Here is a 23032-nt window from a genome sequence, read left to right on the forward strand (position 1 = left end):
TGCGTATAGGCAGCGGGTCTTCCTTCTGAGGTAACTCTGGGTACAGTCACCAGGCCTTCTTTCCCAGGTATCTCTGGGTACAGACACCAGGCATTTCTTACGAGGTATCTCTGGGTACAGTCACCAGGACTTCCTTCCAAGGTACCTCTGGGTACAGTCATCAGGCCTTCCTTCCGAAGTACCTCTGGGTAGAGTCACCGGGCCTTTCTTTCGAGGTACCTCTGGGTACACTCACCAGGCCTTCTTTTCGAGGTACCTCTGGGTACAGTCACCATCGCTTCCTTCCGATGTACCTCTGGGTAGAGTCACCAGGCCTTCCTTCCGAGGTACCTCTGGGTACAGTCACCATCACTTCCTTCCGAGGTACCTCTGGGGACAGTCACCCGGCTTTCTTTCTGAGAACCCTCTGAGTACAGTCACCAGGCTTTTCCCGAGCTAACTCTGGGTACAGTCACCAGGCCTTCCTTCCGAGGTACTTCTGGGTACCTTCACCAGCCCTTCCTTCCGAGGTACCTCTGGGTACAATTACCAGGCCTTCCTTCTGAGCTCACAATGGGTACAGTCACGAGGTCTTCCTTCTGAGGTACCTCTGAGTACAGTCACCAGGCCTTTCTTCCGATGTACTTCTGGGTAGTCACCAGGCCTTTCTTCCGAGGTACCTCTCGGTACAGTCACCAGGCCTTCCTTCCGAGGTACCTCTGGGTACAGTCACTAGGCTTTCGTCCGAGGCACTAATGTGTACACTCACCAGGCCTTCCCTCCGATGTACCTCTGTGTACAGTCACCAGGCCTTCCTTCTGATGTACCTCTGTGTACAATCACCAGGCCTTCTTTCTAAGGTACCTCTGAGTACACTCAAGAGGTCTTTCTTCTGAGGTACCTCTGAGTACAGCCACCAAGCCTTCCTTCCGAGGTCCCTCTGGGTACAGTCACCAGGCCTTCCTTCCGTGGTACCGCTGAGTACAGTCAGCTGGCCTTTTGTCCGAGGCACGCCTGGGTACAGTCACCAGGCTTCCTTTTGGGGTACTTCTCTGTACAGCCACCAGGCCTTCCTGCCGAGGTCCCTCTTGGTACAGTCACCAGGCCTTTCTTACCAGGTATCTTTGGGTACAGTCACCAGGCCTTTCTTCCGAGGTACCCCTGGATACAGTTACCATGCCTTCTTTCCGAGTAACCTCTGGGTACACTCACCGTCCTTTCTAACGAGGTACCTCTGGGTACAGTCACCATTCTTTCCTTCTCAGGTACCTATGGGTACAGTCACCAGGCATTCCTTCAGAGGTACCTCTGTGTACCGCCCCCGGCCTTCCTTCTGAGGTACCTCCGGGTACAGTCACCTGGCCTTCTTTCTGAGGTCGCTCTGGGTACAGTCACCTGGCCTTCCTTCTGAGTTAGCTCTGGGTACAGTCACCAGGCCTTCCTTCCGAGGCACCTCTGGGTATAGCCACCAGGTCTTCCTTCTGAGGTATCTCTGAGTAAAATCCCCAGGCCTTCCTTCCGAGGTGCCTCTGAGTACAGTCACAAGGCCTTTCTTCCGAGGTACGTCTGGGTACAGTCTCCAGGCCTTCCTTCCGAGGTACCTATGGGTACAGTCATAAGGACTTGTTTCCGAGGTACCTCTGGGTATACTCACCATGCCATTCTTACGAGGTACCTCTGGTTACAGTCTCCAGTCGTTCCTTCTGAGGTACCTATGGGTACAGTCACCAGGCCTTCCTTCAGAGGTACCTCTGAGTACAGTGAAAGTCCTTCCTTCTGAGGTACATCTGGGTACAATCAACAGGCCTTCCTTCTGAGGTACCTGTGCGGACAGTCACTATGTCTTTCTTCTGAGGTACCTCTGAGTACAGTCACCAGGCATTCCTTTCGAGGTAGCTCTGGGTACAGTCACCAGGGCTTCTTTCCGAGGTACCTCTGTTTAGAGTCACCAGGCATTTCTTCCGAGCTTACTCTGGGTACAGTCACCAGGACTTCCATCCCAGGTACCTCTGGCTACAGTCACCAGGCCTTCCTTCCGAGGTACCTCTGTGTACAGTCACCAGGCTTTCCTTGGGAGTTACCCTGGGTACAGTCACCAAGCCTTTCTTGCGAGTTACCTCTAGGTGTAGTCACCAGGCCTTCCTTCCTAGGTACCTCTGGGTACAGTCACCCGGCCTTGTTTCTGAGGTACCTCTGGGTACAGTCATTAGGACTTGTTTCCGAGGTATCTCTGGGTACACCCCCAGGCCGTTCTTACGAGGTACCTCTGCTTACAGTCTCCAGTCGTTCCTTCTGAGGTACCTATGGGTACAGTCAAAGGCCTTCCTTCTGAGGTATCTCTGGGTACAGTCACACGGCCTTCTTTCTCAGTTCCCTCTGGGCACAGTCACCAGGCCTTTCTTACGAGGTACCTCTGGGTACAGTCACCAGGCCTTCCTTCTGATTTATCTCTGGGTACAGTCACCAGGCCTTCCTTCCGAGGTACCTCTGTGTACAGTCACCAGGCATTTCTACCGAGGTCCCTCTGGGAAGAGTCACCAGGTCTTTCTTACGAGGTAACTCTGGGTACAGTCACCGGCTTTCCTTCTGAGGTACCTCTGGGTACACTCACCCGGGCTTATTTCTGAGGTCCCTCTGGGTGCAGTCCCCAGGCCTTTCTTACGAGCTGCCTCTGGGTACAGTTACCAGGCCTTTCCTCCGAGCTAACTCTGGAACAGTCAACAGGCCTTCCTTCCGAGGTACGTCTGGGTAGTCACCAGGCATTCCTTCCGAGGTATCTCTGGGTACACTCACCAGGCCTTCATTCCGAGGAACCTCTGGGTACAGTCAACAGGTCTTCCTTCCGATGTACCTCTGGGCACAGTCAACAGGCCGTCCTTCTCACGTATCTCTGGTTACAGTCACCAGGTCTTCCTTCTCAGGTACCTCTGCGTATAGGCAGCAGGTCTTCCTTCTGAGGTAACTCTGGGTACAGTCACCAGGCCTTCCTTCCGAGGTATCTCTGGGTACAGCCACCAGGCATTTCTTACGAGGTATCTCTGGGTACAGTCACCAGGACTTCCTTCCAAGGTATCTCTGGGTACAGTCATCAGGTCTTCCTTCCGAAGTACCTCTGGGTAGAGTCACCGGGCCTTTCTTTCGAGGTACCTCTGGGTACACTCACCAGGCCTTCTTTTCGAGGTACCTCTGGGTACAGTCACCATCGCTTCCTTCCGATGTACCTCTGGGTAGAGTCACCAGGCCTTCCTTCCGAGGTACCTCTGGGTACAGTCACCATCACTTCCTTCCGAGGTACCTCTGGGGACAGTCACCCGGCTTTCTTTCTGAGAACCCTCTGAGTACAGTCACCAGGCTTTTCCCGAGCTAACTCTGGGTACAGTCACCAGGACTTTCTTACGAGGTACCTCTACGTACAGTCACCAGGCCTTCCTTCCGAGGTACTTCTGGGTACCTTCACCAGCCCTTCCTTCCGAGGTACCTCTGGGTACAATTACCAGGCCTTCCTTCTGAGCTCACAATGGGTACAGTCACGAGGTCTTCCTTTTGAGGTACCTCTGAGTACAGTCACCAGGCCTTTCTTCCGATATACTTCTGGGTAGTCACCAGGCCTTTCTTCCGAGGTACCTCTCGGTACAGTCACCAGGCCTTCCTTCCGAGGTACCTCTGGGTACAGTCACTAGGCTTTCGTCCGAGACACTAATGTGTACACTCACCAGGCCTTCCCTCCGATGTACCTCTGCGTACAGTCACCAGGCCTTCCTTCTGATGTACCTCTGTGTACAATCACCAGGCCTTCTTTCTAAGGTACCTCTGAGTACACTCAAGAGGTCTTTCTTCTGAGGTATCTCTGAGTACAGCCACCAAGCCTTCCTTCCGAGGTCCCTCTGGGTACAGTCACCAGGCCTTCCTTCCGTGGTACCGCTGAGTACAGTCAGCTGGCCTTTTGTCCGAGGCACGCCTGGGTACAGTCACCCGGCTTCCTTTTGGGGTACTTCTCTGTACAGCCACCAGGCCTTCCTGCCGAGGTCCCTCTGGGTACAGTCACCAGGCCTTTCTTCCGAGGTACCCCTGGATACATTTAACATGCCTTCTTTCCGAGTAACCTCTGGGTACACTCACCGTCCTTTCTAACGAGGTACCTCTGGGTACAGTCACCATTCTTTCCTTCTCAGGTACCTATGGGTACAGTCACCAGGCCTTCCTTCTGAGGTACCTGTGCGAACAGTCACTAGGTCTTTCTTCTGAGGTACCTCTGAGTACAGTCACCAGGCATTCCTTTCGAGGTATCTCTGGGTACAGTCACCAGGGCTTCTTTCCGAGGTACCTCTGTTTAGAGTCATCAGGCATTTCTTCCGAGCTAACTCTGGGTACAGTCACCAGGTCTTCCATCCCAGGTACCTCTGGCTACAGTCCCAGGCCTTCTTTCCGAGGTACCTCTGTGTACAGTCACCAGGCTTTCCTTGGGAGTTACCCTGGGTACACTCACCACGCCTTTCTTCCGAGTTACCTCTAGGTATAGTCACCAGGTCTTCCTTCCTAGGTACCTCTGGGTAGAGTCACCGGCCATCCTTCTGAGGTACCTCTGGGTACAGTCACCCGGCCTTCTTTCTGAGGACCATCTGGGTTCAGTCACCAGGGTTTTCTCTGAGGTACCTCTGGGTACAGTCTCCAGGCCTTCCTTCCGAGGTACCTCTGGGTACAGTCATCAGGACTTGTTTCCGAGGTATCTCTGGGTACACCCCCAGGCCGTTCTTACGAGGTACCTCTGCTTACAGTCTCCAGTCGTTCCTTCTGAGGTACCTATGGGTACAGTCAAAGGCCTTCCTTCTGAGGTACCTCTGGGTACAGTCACACGGCCTTCTTTCTCAGTTCCCTCTGGGTACAGTCACCAGGCCTTTCTGCCGAGGTCCCTCTGGGTACAGTCACCGGCCTTCCTTCTGAGGTACCTCTGAGTAGAGTTACCCGGCCTTCTTTCTGAGGTACCTCTTGGTACAGTCACCAGGCCTTCCTTCTGCGGTATCTCTGAGTAAAGTCCCCAGGCCTTCCTTCCGAGGTACCTCTGAGTACAGTCACCAGGACTTCTTTCCGAGGTACGTCTGGGTACACTCACCAGGCCGTTCTTACGAGGTACCTCTGGGTACAGTCTCCAGTCTTTCCTTCTGAGGTACGTTTGGGTACAGTCACCATGACTTCCCTCAGAGGTACCTCTGGGTAAAGTCCCGAGGCCTTCTTCGGAGGTACCTCTGAGTACAGTCACCACGCCTTTCTTCCGAGGTACGTCTGGGTACAATCTCCAGGCCTTCCTTCCGAGGTTCCTCTGGGTATAGTCATCAGGACTTGTTTCCGAGGTAACTCTGGGTACACTCACCAGGCCGTTCTTAGGAGGTACCTCTGGTTACAGTCTCCAGTTGTTCCTTCTGAGGTACCTATGGGTACAGTCACCAGGCCTTCCTTCAGGGGTACCTCTGGGTACAGTCAAAGGCCTTCCTTGTGAGGTACCTCTGGGTACAGTCACCAGGCCTTCTCTCCGAGGTACCTCTGGGTACAGTCACCAGGCCTTCCTTCAGAGGTACCTCTGGGTACAGTCAAAGGCCTTCCTTCTGAGGTACCTCTGCGGACAGTCATCCGGCCTTCTTTCTCAGTTCCCTCTGCGTACAGTCACCAGGCCTTTCTTCCGAGGTCTCCCTGGGCACAGTCACCAGGCCTTTCTTCCGAGGTACCTCTGGGTACAGTCACCAGGCCTTCCTTCTGATTTATCTCTGGGTACAGTCACCAGGCCTTTCTTCCGAGGTACCTCTGGGTACAGTCACCAGGCATTTCTGCCGAGGTCCCTCTGGGAAGAGTCACCAGGTCTTTCTTACGAGGTAACTCTGGGTACAGTCACCGGCTTTCCTTCTGAGGTACCTCTGGGTACACTCACCCGGGCTTATTTCTGAGGTCCCTCTGGGTGCAGTCCCCAGGCCTTTCTTACGAGCTGCCTCTGGGTACAGTTACCAGGCCTTTCCTCCGAGCTAACTCTGGAACAGTCAACAGGCCTTCCTTTCGAGGTACGTCTGGGTAGTCACCAGGCATTCCTTCCGAGGTATCTCTGGGTACACTCACCAGGCCTTCATTCCGAGGAACCTCTGGTTACAGTCACCAGGCCTTCGTCCGAGGTACTAATGTGTACACTCACTAGGCCTTCATTCCGAGGAACCTCTGGGTACAGTCACCAGGTCTTCCTTCCGAGGTACCTATGGGCACAGTCAACAGGCCGTCCTTCTGACGTATCTCTGGGTACACTCACCAGGCCTTCTTTCTGAGGTCCCTCTGGGTACAGTCACCAGGGCTTTCTCCGAGGTACCTCTGGGTACATGTACGGGTCTTCGTTCTGAGGTACCTCTGGGTACAGTCAACAGGCCTTCCTTCCGAAGTATCTCTGGGTACACTCACCAGGCATTTCTTACAAGGTACCTCTGGGTACAGTCACCAGGCCTTCCTTCTGAGTTAACTCTGGGTACAGTCAACAGGCCTTCCTTCCGACGTTCCTGTGGGTACAGTCAGCAGGCCTTCCTTCTGATGTACCTCTTGGTACAGTCACCAGGCCTTTCTTCCGAGGTACCTCTGGGTACAGTCTCCAGGCTTTCCTTCCGAAGTACCTCTGGGTACAGAGATTAGGACTTTTTTCCGAGGTACCTCTGGGTAAACTAACCAGGCCGTACTTACGAGGTACCTCTGGTTACAGTCTCCAGTCGTTCCTTCTGAGGTACCTATGGGTACAGTCACCAGGCCTTCCTTCATGGGTAGCTCTGGGTACAGTCAAAGGCCTTCCTTCTGAGGTACCTCTGGGTACAGTCACCAGGCCTTCTCTCCGAGGTACCTCTGGGTACAGTCACCAGGCCTTCCTTCAGAGGTACCTCTGGGTACAGTGAAAGGCCTTCCTTCTGAGGTACCTCTGGGTACAGTCATCCGGCCTTCTTTCTCAGTTCCCTCTGGGTAGTCACCAGGCCTTTCTTCCGAGGTCCCCCTGGGTATAGTCACCAGGCCTTTCTTACGAGGTACCTCTGAGTACAGTCACCAGGCCTTCCTTCAGATTTATCTCTGGGTACAGTCACCAGGCCTTTCTTCCGAGGTACCTCTGGGTACAGTCTCCAGGCCTTCCTTCCGAAGTACCTCCGGGTACAGTCATTACGACTTTTTTCCGAGTTACCTCTGGGTAAACTCACCAGGCCGTTCTTACGAGGTACCTCTGGTTACAGTCTCCAGTGGTTCCTTCCAAGGTACCTATGGGTACAGTCACCAGGCCTTCCTTCCGAGGCACCTCTGGGTATAGCCACCAGGCCTTCCTTCTGAGGTATCTCTGGGTAAAATCCCCAGGCCTTCATTCCGAGGTGCCTCTGAGTACAGTCACCACGCCTTTCTTCCGAGGTACGTCTGGGTACAGTCACCAGGCCTTCCTTCCGAGGTACCTCTGGGTACAGTCATCAGGACTTGTTTCCGAGGTACCTCTGGGTATACTCACCATGCTGTTCTTACGAGGTACCTCTGGTTACAGTCTCCAGTCGTTCCTTCTAAGGTACCTATGGGTACAGTCACCAGGCCTTCCTTCAGAGGTACCTCTGGGTACAGTCAAAGGCCTTCCTTCTGAGGTACATCTGGGTACAATCACCAGGCCTTCCTTCTGAGGTACCTGTGCGAACAGTCACTAGGTCTTTCTTCTGAGGTACCTCTGGGTACAGTCACCAGGCATTCCTTTCGAGGTAGCTCTGGGTACATTTACCAGGGCTTCTTTCCGAGGTACCTCTGTTTAGAGTCACCAGGCATTTCTTCGGAGATAACTCTGGGTACAGTCACCACGCCTTCCTTCCCAGGTACCTCTGTGTACAGTCACCAGGCTTTCCTTGGGAGTTACCCTGGGTACCATCACCACGCCTTTCTTCCGAGTTACCTCTAGGTATAGTCACCAGGCCTTCCTTCCGAGGTACCTCTGGGTACAGTCACCGGCCTTCCTTCTGAGGTACCTCTGGGTACAGTCTCACGGCCTTCTTTCTCAGTTCCCTGTGGGTACAGTCACCAGGCCTTTCTGCCGAGGTCCCTCTAGGTAGAGTCACCGGCCTTCCTTCTGAGGTACCTCTGAGTAGAGTTACCCGGCCTTCTTTCTGAGGTACCTCTTCGTACAGTCACCAGGCCTTCCTTCTGCGGTATCTCTGAGTAAAGTTCCCAGGCTTTCCTTCCGAGGTACCTCTGAGTACAGTCACCAGGACTTCTTTCCGAGATATGTCTGGGTACACTCACCAGGTCGTTCTTACGAGGTATCTCTGGGTACAGTCTCCAGTCTTTCCTTCTGAGGTACCTTTGGGTACAGTCACCAGGCCTTCCTTCAAAGGTACCTCTGGGTACACTCAAAGGCCTTCCTTCTGAGGTATCTCTGGGTAAAGTCCCCAGGCCTTCTTCGGAGGTACCTCTGAGTACAGTCACCACGCCTTTCTTCCGAGGTACGTCTGGGTACAATCTCCAGGCCTTCCTTCCGAGGTACCTCTGGGTACAGTCTTCAGGACTTTTTTCCGAGGTACCTCTGGGTACACTCACCAGGCCGTTCTTAGGAGGTACCTCTGGTTACAGTCTCCAGTTGTTCCTTCTGAGGTACCTATGGGTACAGTCACCAGGCCTTCCTTCAGGGGTACCTCTGGGTACAGTCAAAGGCCTTCCTTCTGAGGTAACTCTGGGTACAGTCACCAGGCCTTCTCTCCGAGGTACCTCTGGGTACAGTCACCAGGCCTTCCTTCCGTGGTACCGCTGAGTACAGTCACCTGGCCTTTTGTCCGAGGCACGCCTGGGTACAGTCACCAAGCCTTCCTGCCGAGGTCCCTCTGGGTACAGTCACCAGGCCTTTCTTCCGAGGTACCCCTGGATACAGTTACCATGACTTCTTTCCGAGTAACCTCTGGGTACACTCACCGTCCTTTCTAACGAGGTACCTCTGGGTACAGTCACCATTCTTTCCTTCTCAGGTACCTATGGGTACAGTCACCAGGCCTTCCTTCTGAGGTACCTGTGCGAACAGTCACTAGGTCTTTCTTCTGAGGTACCTCTGAGTACAGTCACCAGGCATTCCTTTCGAGGTATCTCTGGGTACAGTCACCAGGGCTTCTTTCCGAGGTACCTCTGTTTAGAGTCATCAGGCATTTCTTCCGAGCTAACTCTGGGTACAGTCACCAGGTCTTCCATCCCAGGTACCTCTGGCTACAGTCCCAGGCCTTCTTTCCGAGGTACCTCTGTGTACAGTCACCAGGCTTTCCTTGGGAGTTACCCTGGGTACACTCACCACGCCTTTCTTCCGAGTTACCTCTAGGTATAGTCACCAGGTCTTCCTTCCTAGGTACCTCTGGGTAGAGTCACCGGCCATCCTTCTGAGGTACCTCTGGGTACAGTCACCCGGCCTTCTTTCTGAGGACCATCTGGGTTCAGTCACCAGGGTTTTCTCTGAGGTACCTCTGGGTACAGTCTCCAGGCCTTCCTTCCGAGGTACCTCTGGGTACAGTCATCAGGACTTGTTTCCGAGGTATCTCTGGGTACACCCCCAGGCCGTTCTTACGAGGTACCTCTGCTTACAGTCTCCAGTCGTTCCTTCTGAGGTACCTATGGGTACAGTCAAAGGCCTTCCTTCTGAGGTACCTCTGGGTACAGTCACACGGCCTTCTTTCTCAGTTCCCTCTGGGTACAGTCACCAGGCCTTTCTGCCGAGGTCCCTCTGGGTACAGTCACCGGCCTTCCTTCTGAGGTACCTCTGAGTAGAGTTACCCGGCCTTCTTTCTGAGGTACCTCTTGGTACAGTCACCAGGCCTTCCTTCTGCGGTATCTCTGAGTAAAGTCCCCAGGCCTTCCTTCCGAGGTACCTCTGAGTACAGTCACCAGGACTTCTTTCCGAGGTACGTCTGGGTACACTCACCAGGCCGTTCTTACGAGGTACCTCTGGGTACAGTCTCCAGTCTTTCCTTCTGAGGTACGTTTGGGTACAGTCACCATGACTTCCCTCAGAGGTACCTCTGGGTAAAGTCCCGAGGCCTTCTTCGGAGGTACCTCTGAGTACAGTCACCACGCCTTTCTTCCGAGGTACGTCTGGGTACAATCTCCAGGCCTTCCTTCCGAGGTTCCTCTGGGTATAGTCATCAGGACTTGTTTCCGAGGTAACTCTGGGTACACTCACCAGGCCGTTCTTAGGAGGTACCTCTGGTTACAGTCTCCAGTTGTTCCTTCTGAGGTACCTATGGGTACAGTCACCAGGCCTTCCTTCAGGGGTACCTCTGGGTACAGTCAAAGGCCTTCCTTGTGAGGTACCTCTGGGTACAGTCACCAGGCCTTCTCTCCGAGGTACCTCTGGGTACAGTCACCAGGCCTTCCTTCAGAGGTACCTCTGGGTACAGTCAAAGGCCTTCCTTCTGAGGTACCTCTGCGGACAGTCATCCGGCCTTCTTTCTCAGTTCCCTCTGCGTACAGTCACCAGGCCTTTCTTCCGAGGTCTCCCTGGGCACAGTCACCAGGCCTTTCTTCCGAGGTACCTCTGGGTACAGTCACCAGGCCTTCCTTCTGATTTATCTCTGGGTACAGTCACCAGGCCTTTCTTCCGAGGTACCTCTGGGTACAGTCACCAGGCATTTCTGCCGAGGTCCCTCTGGGAAGAGTCACCAGGTCTTTCTTACGAGGTAACTCTGGGTACAGTCACCGGCTTTCCTTCTGAGGTACCTCTGGGTACACTCACCCGGGCTTATTTCTGAGGTCCCTCTGGGTGCAGTCCCCAGGCCTTTCTTACGAGCTGCCTCTGGGTACAGTTACCAGGCCTTTCCTCCGAGCTAACTCTGGAACAGTCAACAGGCCTTCCTTTCGAGGTACGTCTGGGTAGTCACCAGGCATTCCTTCCGAGGTATCTCTGGGTACACTCACCAGGCCTTCATTCCGAGGAACCTCTGGTTACAGTCACCAGGCCTTCGTCCGAGGTACTAATGTGTACACTCACTAGGCCTTCATTCCGAGGAACCTCTGGGTACAGTCACCAGGTCTTCCTTCCGAGGTACCTATGGGCACAGTCAACAGGCCGTCCTTCTGACGTATCTCTGGGTACACTCACCAGGCCTTCTTTCTGAGGTCCCTCTGGGTACAGTCACCAGGGCTTTCTCCGAGGTACCTCTGGGTACATGTACGGGTCTTCGTTCTGAGGTACCTCTGGGTACAGTCAACAGGCCTTCCTTCCGAAGTATCTCTGGGTACACTCACCAGGCATTTCTTACAAGGTACCTCTGGGTACAGTCACCAGGCCTTCCTTCTGAGTTAACTCTGGGTACAGTCAACAGGCCTTCCTTCCGACGTTCCTGTGGGTACAGTCAGCAGGCCTTCCTTCTGATGTACCTCTTGGTACAGTCACCAGGCCTTTCTTCCGAGGTACCTCTGGGTACAGTCTCCAGGCTTTCCTTCCGAAGTACCTCTGGGTACAGAGATTAGGACTTTTTTCCGAGGTACCTCTGGGTAAACTAACCAGGCCGTACTTACGAGGTACCTCTGGTTACAGTCTCCAGTCGTTCCTTCTGAGGTACCTATGGGTACAGTCACCAGGCCTTCCTTCATGGGTAGCTCTGGGTACAGTCAAAGGCCTTCCTTCTGAGGTACCTCTGGGTACAGTCACCAGGCCTTCTCTCCGAGGTACCTCTGGGTACAGTCACCAGGCCTTCCTTCAGAGGTACCTCTGGGTACAGTGAAAGGCCTTCCTTCTGAGGTACCTCTGGGTACAGTCATCCGGCCTTCTTTCTCAGTTCCCTCTGGGTAGTCACCAGGCCTTTCTTCCGAGGTCCCCCTGGGTATAGTCACCAGGCCTTTCTTACGAGGTACCTCTGAGTACAGTCACCAGGCCTTCCTTCAGATTTATCTCTGGGTACAGTCACCAGGCCTTTCTTCCGAGGTACCTCTGGGTACAGTCTCCAGGCCTTCCTTCCGAAGTACCTCCGGGTACAGTCATTACGACTTTTTTCCGAGTTACCTCTGGGTAAACTCACCAGGCCGTTCTTACGAGGTACCTCTGGTTACAGTCTCCAGTGGTTCCTTCCAAGGTACCTATGGGTACAGTCACCAGGCCTTCCTTCCGAGGCACCTCTGGGTATAGCCACCAGGCCTTCCTTCTGAGGTATCTCTGGGTAAAATCCCCAGGCCTTCATTCCGAGGTGCCTCTGAGTACAGTCACCACGCCTTTCTTCCGAGGTACGTCTGGGTACAGTCACCAGGCCTTCCTTCCGAGGTACCTCTGGGTACAGTCATCAGGACTTGTTTCCGAGGTACCTCTGGGTATACTCACCATGCTGTTCTTACGAGGTACCTCTGGTTACAGTCTCCAGTCGTTCCTTCTAAGGTACCTATGGGTACAGTCACCAGGCCTTCCTTCAGAGGTACCTCTGGGTACAGTCAAAGGCCTTCCTTCTGAGGTACATCTGGGTACAATCAACAGGCCTTCCTTCTGAGGTACCTGTGCGAACAGTCACTAGGTCTTTCTTCTGAGGTACCTCTGGGTACAGTCACCAGGCATTCCTTTCGAGGTAGCTCTGGGTACATTTACCAGGGCTTCTTTCCGAGGTACCTCTGTTTAGAGTCACCAGGCATTTCTTCGGAGATAACTCTGGGTACAGTCACCACGCCTTCCTTCCCAGGTACCTCTGTGTACAGTCACCAGGCTTTCCTTGGGAGTTACCCTGGGTACCATCACCACGCCTTTCTTCCGAGTTACCTCTAGGTATAGTCACCAGGCCTTCCTTCCGAGGTACCTCTGGGTACAGTCACCGGCCTTCCTTCTGAGGTACCTCTGGGTACAGTCTCACGGCCTTCTTTCTCAGTTCCCTGTGGGTACAGTCACCAGGCCTTTCTGCCGAGGTCCCTCTAGGTAGAGTCACCGGCCTTCCTTCTGAGGTACCTCTGAGTAGAGTTACCCGGCCTTCTTTCTGAGGTACCTCTTCGTACAGTCACCAGGCCTTCCTTCTGCGGTATCTCTGAGTAAAGTTCCCAGGCTTTCCTTCCGAGGTACCTCTGAGTACAGTCACCAGGACTTCTTTCCGAGATATGTCTGGGTACACTCACCAGGTCGTTCTTACGAGGTATCTCTGGGTACAGTCTCCAGTCTTTCCTTCTGAGGTACCTTTGGGTACAGTCACCAGGCCTTCCTTCAAAGGTACCTCTGGGTACACTCAAAGGCCTTCCTTCTGAGGTATCTCTGGGTAAAGTCCCCAGGCCTTCTTCGGAGGTACCTCTGAGTACAGTCACCACGCCTTTCTTCCGAGGTACGTCTGGGTACAATCTCCAGGCCTTCCTTCCGAGGTACCTCTGGGTACAGTCTTCAGGACTTTTTTCCGAGGTACCTCTGGGTACACTCACCAGGCCGTTCTTAGGAGGTACCTCTGGTTACAGTCTCCAGTTGTTCCTTCTGAGGTACCTATGGGTACAGTCACCAGGCCTTCCTTCAGGGGTACCTCTGGGTACAGTCAAAGGCCTTCCTTCTGAGGTAACTCTGGGTACAGTCACCAGGCCTTCTCTCCGAGGTACCTCTGGGTACAGTCACCAGGCCTTCCTTCAGAGGTACCTCTGGGTACAGTCAAAGGCCTTCCTTCTGAGGTACCTCTGCGTACAGTCATCCGGCCTTCTTTCTCAGTTCCCTCTGGGTACAGTCACCAGGCCTTCCTTCAGAGGTACCTCTGGGTACAGTCAAAGGCCTTCCTTCTGAGGTACCTCTGCGTACAGTCATCCGGCCTTCTTTCTCAGTTCCCTCTGGGTACAGTCACCAGGCCTTTCTTACGAGGTACCTCTGTGTACAGTCACCAGGTCTTCCCTCTCAGGTACCTCTGGGCACAGTCAACAGGCCGTCCTTCTGAGGTACCTCCGGGTACAGTCACCAGGCCTTCTTTCTGAGGTCCCTCTGGGTAGAGTCCCCAGGGCTTTCTCCGAGGTACCTCTGAGTACATGTACGGGTCTTCGTTCTGAGGTACCTCTGGGTACAGTCAACAGGCCTTCCTTCCGAGGTATCTCTGGGTACACTCACCAGGCATTTCTTACAAGGTACCTCTGGGTACAGTCACCAGGCCTTCCTTCTGAGTTAACTCTGGGTACAGTCAACAGGACTTCCTTGCGACGTTCCTGTGGGTACAGTCAGCAGGCCTTCCTTCTGATGTACCTCTTGGTACAGTCACCAGGCCTTTCTTCCGAGGTACCTCTGGGTATACTCACCATGCCGTTCTTACGAGGTACCTCTGGTTACAGTCTGCAGTAGTTCCTTCTGAGGTACCTATGGGTACAGTCACCAGGCCTTCCTTCATGGGTAGCTCTGGGTACAGTCAAAGGCCTTCCTTGTGAGGTACCTCTGGGTACAGTCTCCAGGCCTTCTTCCGAGGTACCTCTGTGTACCGTACCAGGCTTTCCTTCCCAGGTGCCTCTGGGTAGGGTCACTAATCCTTAATTCCGAGGTACGATTCGGTACAGCCACCAGGCCTTCCTTCTGACGTACTTCGGGTACAGTCAACAGGCCTTCCTTCCGAGGCATCTCTGGGTACAATCACCAGGCATTTCTTACAAGGTAACTCTGGGTGCAGTCACCAGGCCTTCCTTCCGTGGTACCTCTGGGTACAGTCACCAAGCCTTCCTTCCGAGGCATCTCTGGGTACAGTCACCAGGCCTGCCTTCTGAGGTACCTCTGGGTACAGTCACCAGGCCTTCCTTCTGTGGTACCTCTGAGTACAGTCACCTGGCCTTTTGTCCGAGGCACGCCTGGGTACAGTCACCAGGCCTTCCTTTTGAGGTCCTTCTCTGTACAGCCACCAGGCCTTCCTGCCGAGGTCCCTCTGGGTACAGTCACCAAGCTTTCTTCCCAGGTACCTTTGGGTACAGTCACCAGGCCTTTCTTCCGAGGTACCCCTGGATACATTTACCATGCCTTCTTTCCGAGTAACCTGTGGGTACACTCACCGTCCTTTCTAACGAGGTACCTCTGGGTACAGTCACCATTCTTTCCTTCTCAGGTACCTATGGGTACAGTCACCAGGCCTTCCTTCAGAGGTACCTCTGTGTACCGCCCCCGGCCTTCCTTCTGAGGTACCTCCGGGTACAGTCACCTGGCCTTCTTTCTGAGGTCCCTCCGGGTACAGTCACCAGGCCTTCCTTCTGAGTTAACTCTGGGTACAGTCCCCAGGCCTTCCTTCCGAGGCACCTCTGGGTATAGCCACCAGGCCTTCCTTCTGAGGTATCTCTGAGTAAAATCCCCAGGCCTTCATTCCGAGGTGCCTCTGAGTACAGTCACCAGGCCTTTCTTCCGAGGTACGTCTGGGTAGAGTCTCCAGGCCTTCCTTCCGAGGTACCTCTGGGTACAGTCATCAGGACTTGTTTCCGAGGTACCTCTGGGTATACTCACCATGCCGTTCTTACGAGGTACCTCTGGTTACAGTCTCCAGTCGTTCCTTCTGAGGTAACTATGGGTACAGTCACCAGGCCTTCCTTCAGGGGTACCTCTGGCTACAGTCAAAGGCCTTCCTTCTGAGGTACCTTTGGGTACAGTCACCAGGCCTTCTCTCCGAGGTACCTCTGGGTACACTCACCAGGCCTTCCTTCAGAGGTACCTCTGGGTACAGTCAAAGGCCTTCCTTCTGAGGTACATCTGGGTACAATCACCAGGCCTTCCTTCTGAGGTACCTGTGCGAACAGTCACTAGGTCTTTCTTCTGAGGTGCCTCTGGATACAGTCACCAGGCATTCCTTTCGAGGTACCTCTGGTGACATTCACCAGGGCTTCTTTCCGAGGTACCTCTGTTTAGAGTCACCAGGCATTTCTTCCGAGCTAACTCTGAGTACAGTCACCAGGCCTTCCTTCCCAGGTACCTCTGTGTACAGTCACCAGGCTTTCCTTGGGAGTTACCCTGGGTACCATCACCACGCCTTTCTTCCGAGTTACCTCTACGTATAGTCACCAGGCCTTCCTTCCGAGGTACCTCTGGGTACAGTCACCGGCCTTCCTTCTGAGGTACCTCTGGGTACAGTCACACGGCCTTCTTTCTCAGTTCCCTCTGGGTACAGTCACCAGGCCTTTCTGCCGAGGTCCCTCTGGGTACAGTCACCGGCCTTCCTTCTGAGGTACCTCTGAGTAGAGTTACCCGGCCTTCTTTCTGAGGTACCTCTGGGTACAGTCATCAGGACTTCCTTCCGAGGTACCTCTGAGTACAGTCACCAGGACTTCTTTCCGAGGTACGTCTGGGTACACTCACCAGGTCGTTCTTACGAGGTACCTCTGGGTACAGTCTCCAGTCTTTCCTTCTGAGGTACCTTTGGGTACAGTCACCAGGCCTTCCTTAAGAGGTACCTCTGGGTACACTCAAAGGCCTTCCTTCTGAGGTACTTCTGGGTAAAGTCCCCAGGCCTTCTTCGGAGGTACCTTGAGTACAGTCACCACGCCTTTCTTCCGAGGTACGTCTGGGTACAATCTCCAGGCCTTCCTTCCGAGGTACCTCTGGGTACAGTCATCAGGACTTTTTTCCGAGGTAACTCTGGGTACACTCACCAGGCCGTTCTTAGGAGGTACCTCTGGTTAAAGTCTCCAATTGGTCCTTCTGAGGTAGCTATGAGTACAGTCACCAGGCCTTCCTTCACCGGTACCTCTGGGTACAGTCAAAGGCCTTCCTTCTGAGGTACCTCTGGGTACAGTCACCAGGCCTTCCTTCAGAGGTACCTCTGGGTACAGTCAAAGGCCTTCCTTCTGAGGTACCTCTGCGGACAGTCATCCGGCCTTCTTTCCCAGTTCCTTCTGGGTACAGTCACCAGTCCTTTCTTCCGAGGTCCCACTGGGCACAGTCACCAGGCGTTTCTTACGAGGTACCTCTGGGTACAGTCACCAGGCCTTCCTTCTGATTTATCTCTGGGTACAGTCACCAGGCCTTTCTTCCGAGGTACCTCTGGGTACAGACACCAGGCATTTCTGCCGAGGTCCCTCTGGGAAGAGTCACCAGGTCTTTCTTACGAGGTAACTCTGGGTACAGTCACCGGCTTTCCTTCTGAGGTACCTCTGGGTACACTCACCCGGGCTTATTTCTGAGGTCCCTCTGGGTGCAGTCACCAGGCCGTTCTTACGAGCTGCCTCTGGGTACAGTTACCAGGCCTTTCCTCCGAGCTAACTCTGGAACAGTCAACAGGCCTTCCTTCCGAGGTACGTCTGGGTAGTCACCAGGCATTCCTTCCGAGGTATCTCTGGGTACACTCACCAGGCCTTCATTCCGAGGAACCTCTGGGTACAGTCACCAGGTCTTCCTTCCGAGGTACCTCTGGGCACAGTCAACAGGCCGTCCTGACGTATCTCTGGGTACACTCACCAGGCCTTCATCCCGAGGAACCTCTGTGTACAGTCACCAGGTCTTCCCTCTGAGGTACCTCTGGGCACAGTCACCAGGCCTTCTTTCTGAGGTCCCTCTGGGTACAGTCACCAGGGCTTTCTCCGAGGTACCTCTGGGTACATGTACGGGTCTTCGTTCTGAGGTACCTCTGGGTACAGTCACCAGGCCTTCCTTCTGAGTTAACTCTGGGTACAGTCAGCAGGCCTTCCTTCTGATGTACCTCTTGGTACAGTCACCAGGCCTTTCTTCCGAGGTACCTCTGGGTACAGTCTCCAGGCTTTCCTTCCGAAGTACCTCTGGGTACAGAGATTAGGACTTTTTTCCGAGGTACCTCTGGGTAAACTAACCAGGCCGTACTTACGAGGTACCTCTGGTTACAGTCTCCAGTCGTTCCTTCTGAGGTACCTATGGGTACAGTCACCAGGCCTTCCTTCATGGGTAGCTCTGGGTACAGTCAAAGGCCTTCCTTCTGAGGTACCTCTGGGTACAGTCACCAGGCCTTCTCTCCGAGGTACCTCTGGGTACAGTCACCAGGCCTTCCTTCACAGGTACCTCTGGGTACAGTGAAAGGCCTTCCTTTGAGGTACCTCTGGGTACAGTCATCCGGCCTTCTTTCTCAGTTCCCTCTGGGTAGTCACCAGGCCTTTCTTCCGAGGTCCCCCTGGGTATAGTCACCAGGCCTTTCTTACGAGGTACCTCTGAGTACAGTCACCAGGCCTTCCTTCAGATTTATCTCTGGGTACAGTCACCAGGCCTTTCTTCCGAGGTACCTCTGGGTACAGTCTCCAGGCCTTCCTTCCGAAGTACCTCCGGGTACAGTCATTACGACTTTTTTCCGAGTTACCTCTGGGTAAACTCACCAGGCCGTTCTTACGAGGTACCTCTGGTTACAGTCTCCAGTGGTTCCTTCCAAGGTACCTATGGGTACAGTCACCAGGCCTTCCTTCCGAGGCACCTCTGGGTATAGCCACCAGGCCTTCCTTCTGAGGTATCTCTGGGTAAAATCCCCAGGCCTTCATTCCGAGGTGCCTCTGAGTACAGTCACCACGCCTTTCTTCCGAGGTACGTCTGGGTACAGTCACCAGGCATTCCTTCCGAGGTACCTCTGGGTACAGTCATCAGGACTTGTTTCCGAGGTACCTCTGGGTATACTCACCATGCTGTTCTTACGAGGTACCTCTGGTTACAGTCTCCAGTCGTTCCTTCTGAGGTACCTATGGGTACAGTCACCAGGCCTTCCTTCAGAGGTACCTCTGGGTACAGTCAAAGGCCTTCCTTCTGAGGTACATCTGGGTACAATCACCAGGCCTTCCTTCTGAGGTACCTGTGCGAACAGTCACTAGGTCTTTCTTCTGAGGTACCTCTGGGTACAGTCACCAGGCATTCCTTTCGAGGTAGCTCTGGGTACATTCACCAGGGCTTCTTTCCGAGGTACCTCTGTTTAGAGTCACCAGGCATTTCTTCGGAGATAACTCTGGGTACAGTCACCACGCCTTCCTTCCCAGGTACCTCTGTGTACAGTCACCAGGCTTTCCTTGGGAGTTACCCTGGGTACCATCACCACGCCTTTCTTCCGAGTTACCTCTAGGTATAGTCACCAGGCCTTCCTTCCGAGGTACCTCTGGGTACAGTCACCGGCCTTCCTTCCGAGGTACCTCTGGGTACAGTCATCAGGACTTGTTTCCGAGGTACCTCTGGGTATACTCACCATGCTGTTCTTACGAGGTACCTCTGGTTACAGTCTCCAGTCGTTCCTTCTGAGGTACCTATGGGTACAGTCACCAGGCCTTCCTTCAGAGGTACCTCTGGGTACAGTCAAAGGCCTTCCTTCTGAGGTACATCTGGGTACAATCAACAGGCCTTCCTTCTGAGGTACCTGTGCGAACAGTCACTAGGTCTTTCTTCTGAGGTACCTCTGGGTACAGTCACCAGGCATTCCTTTCGAGGTAGCTCTGGGTACATTCACCAGGGCTTCTTTCCGAGGTACCTCTGTTTAGAGTCACCAGGCATTTCTTCGGAGATAACTCTGGGTACAGTCACCACGCCTTCCTTCCCAGGTACCTCTGTGTACAGTCACCAGGCTTTCCTTGGGAGTTACCCTGGGTACCATCACCACGCCTTTCTTCCGAGTTACCTCTAGGTATAGTCACCAGGCCTTCCTTCCGAGGTACCTCTGGGTACAGTCACCGGCCTTCCTTCTGAGGTACCTCTGGGTACAGTCACACGGCCTTCTTTCTCAGTTCCCTCTGGGTACAGTCACCAGGCCTTTCTGCCGAGGTCCCTCTAGGTAGAGTCACCGGCCTTCCTTCTGAGGTACCTCTGAGTAGAGTTACCCGGCCTTCTTTCTGAGGTACCTCTTCGTACAGTCACCAGGCCTTCCTTCTGCGGTATCTCTGAGTAAAGTCCCCAGGCCTTCCTTCCGAGGTACCTCTGAGTACAGTCACCAGGACTTCTTTCCGAGGTACGTCTGGGTACACTCACCAGGTCGTTCTTACGAGGTACCTCTGGGTACAGTCTCCAGTCTTTCCTTCTGAGGTACCTTTGGGTACAGTCACCAGGCCTTCCTTAAGAGGTACCTCTGGGTACACTCAAAGGCCTTCCTTCTGAGGTACCTCTGGGTAAGTCCCGAGGCCTTCTTCGGAGGTACCTCTGAGTACAGTCACCACGCCTTTCTTCCGAGCTACGTCTGGGTACAATCTCCAGGCCTTCCTTCCGAAGTACCTCTGGGTACAGTCATCAGGACTTCCTTCTGATTTATCTCTGGGTACAGTCACCAGGCCTTTCTTCCGAGGTTCCTCTGGGTACACTCACCAGGCCGTTCTTAGGAGGTACCTCTGGTTACAGTCTCCTATTGTTCCTTCTGAGGTAGCTATGTGTACAGTCACCAGGCCTTCCTTCAGGGGTACCTCTGGGTACAGTCAAAGGCCTTCCTTCTGAGGTACCTCTGGGTACAGTCACCAGGCCTTCTCTCCGAGGTACCTCTGGGTACAGTCACCAGGCCTTCCTTCAGAGGTACCTCTGGGTACAGTCAAAGGCCTTCCTTCTGAGGTACCTCTGCGGACAGTCATCCGGCCTTCTTTCTCAGTTCCCTCTGGGTACAGTCACCAGGCCTTTCTTCCGAGGTCCCCCTGGGCACAGTCACCAGGCGTTTCTTACGAGGTACCTCTGGGTACAGTCACCAGGCCTTCCTTCTGATTTATCTCTGGGTACAGTCACCAGGCCTTTCTTCCGAGGTACCTCTGGGTACAGTCACCAGGCATTTCTACCGAGGTCCCTCTGGGAAGAGTCACCAGGTCTTTCTTACGAGGTAACTCTGGGTACAGTCACCAGCTTTCCTTCTGAGGTACCTCTGGGTACACTCACCTGGGCTTATTTCTGAGGTCCCTCTGGGTGCAGTCCCCAGGCCGTTCTTACGAGCTGCCTCTGGGTACAGTTACCAGGCCTTTCCTCCGAGCTAACTCTGGAACAGTCAACAGGCCTTCCTTCCGAGGTATGTCTGGGTAGTCACCAGGCATTCCTTCCGAGGTATCTCTGGGTACACTCACCAGGCCTTCATTCCGAGGAACCTCTGGGTACAGTCACCAGGTCTTCCTTCCGAGGTACCTCTGGGCACAGTCAACAGGCCGTCCTGACGTATCTCTGGTACACTCACCAGGCCTTCATTCCGAGGAACCTCTGTGTACAGTCACCAGGTCTTCCCTCTGAGGTACCTCTGGGCACAGTCAACAGGCCGTCCTTCTGAGGTAAATGCGGGTACAGTCACCAGGCCTGCTTTCTGAGGTCCCTCTGGGTACAGTCACCAGGGCTTTCTCCGAGGTACCTCTGGGTACATGTACGGGTCTTCGTTCTGAGGTACCTCTGGGTACAGTCAACAGGCCTTCCTTCCGAGGTATCTCTGGGTACACTCACCAGGCATTTCTTACAAGGTACCTCTGGGTACAGTCACCAGGCCTTCCTTCTGAGTTAACTCTGGGTACAGTCAACAGGCCTTCCTTCCGACGTTCCTGTGGGTACAGTCACCAGGCCTTCCTTCTGATGTACCTCTTGGTACAGTCACCAGGCCTTTCTTCCGAGGTACCTCTGGGTACAGTCTCCAGGCCTTCCTTCCGAAGTACCTCTGGGTACAGAGATTAGGACTTTTTTCCGAGGTACCTCGGGGTAAACTAACCAGGCCGTACTTACGAGGTACCTCTGGTTACAGTCTCCAGTCGTTCCTTCTGAGGTACCTATGGGTACAGTCACCAGGCCTTCCTTCATGGGTAGCTCTGGGTACAGTCAAAGGCCTTCCTTGTGAGGTACCTCTGGGTACAGTCACCAGGCCTTCTCTCCGAGGTACCTCTGGGTACAGTCACCAGGCCTTCCTTCACAGGTACCTCTGGGTACAGTGAAAGGCCTTCCTTCTGAGGTACCTCTGGGTACAGTCATCCGGCCTTCTTTCTCAGTTCCCTCTGGGTAGTCACCAGGCCTTTCTTCCGAGGTCCCCCTGGGTATAGTCACCAGGCCTTTCTTACGAGGTACCTCTGAGTACAGTCACCAGGCCTTCCTTCAGATTTATCTCTGGGTACAGTCACCAGGCCTTTCTTCCGAGGTACCTCTGGGTACAGTCTCCAGGCCTTCCTTCCGAAGTACCTCCGGGGACAGTCGTTACGACTTTTTTCCGAGGTACCTCTGGGTAAACTCACCAGGCCGTTCTTACGAGGTACCTCTGGTTACAGTCTCCAGTGGTTCCTTCCAAGGTACCTATGGGTACAGTCACCAGGCCTTCCTTCCGAGGCACCTCTGGGTATAGCCACCAGGCCTTCCTTCTGAGGTATCTCTGGGTAAAATCCCCAGGCCTTCATTCCGAGGTGCCTCTGAGTACAGTCACCACGCCTTTCTTCCGAGGTACGTCTGGGTACAGTCACCAGGCCTTCCTTCCGAGGTACCTCTGGGTACAGTCATCAGGACTTGTTTCCGAGGTACCTCTGGGTATACTCACCATGCTGTTCTTACGAGGTACCTCTGATTACAGTCTCCAGTCGTTCCTTCTGAGGTACCTATGGGTACAGTCACCAGGCCTTCCTTCAGAGGTACCTCTGGGTACAGTCAAAGGCCTTCCTTCTGAGGTACATCTGGGTACAATCAACAGGCCTTCCTTCTGAGGTACCTGTGCGAACAGTCACTAGGTCTTTCTTCTGAGGTACCTCTGGGTACAGTCACCAGGCATTCCTTTCGAGGTAGCTCTGGGTACATTCACCAGGGCTTCTTTCCGAGGTACCTCTGTTTAGAGTCACCAGGCATTTCTTCGGAGATAACTCTGGGTACAGTCACCACGCCTTCCTTCCCAGGTACCTCTGTGTACAGTCACCAGGCTTTCCTTGGGAGTTACCCTGGGTACCATCACCACGCCTTTCTTCCGAGTTACCTCTAGGTATAGTCACCAGGCCTTCCTTCCGAGGTACCTCTGGGTACAGTCACCGGCCTTCCTTCTGAGGTACCTCTGGGTACAGTCACACGGCCTTCTTTCTCAGTTCCCTCTGGGTACAGTCACCAGGCCTTTCTGCCGAGGTCCCTCTAGGTAGAGTCACCGGCCTTCCTTCTGAGGTACCTCTGAGTAGAGTTACCCGGCCTTCTTTCTGAGGTACCTCTTCGTACAGTCACCAGGCCTTCCTTCTGCGGTATCTCTGAGTAAAGTCCCCA

Source organism: Loxodonta africana, unplaced genomic scaffold, assembly GCF_030014295.1.
Source record: "Loxodonta africana isolate mLoxAfr1 unplaced genomic scaffold, mLoxAfr1.hap2 scaffold_62, whole genome shotgun sequence".
Taxonomy (NCBI): Eukaryota; Metazoa; Chordata; class Mammalia; order Proboscidea; family Elephantidae; genus Loxodonta; species Loxodonta africana.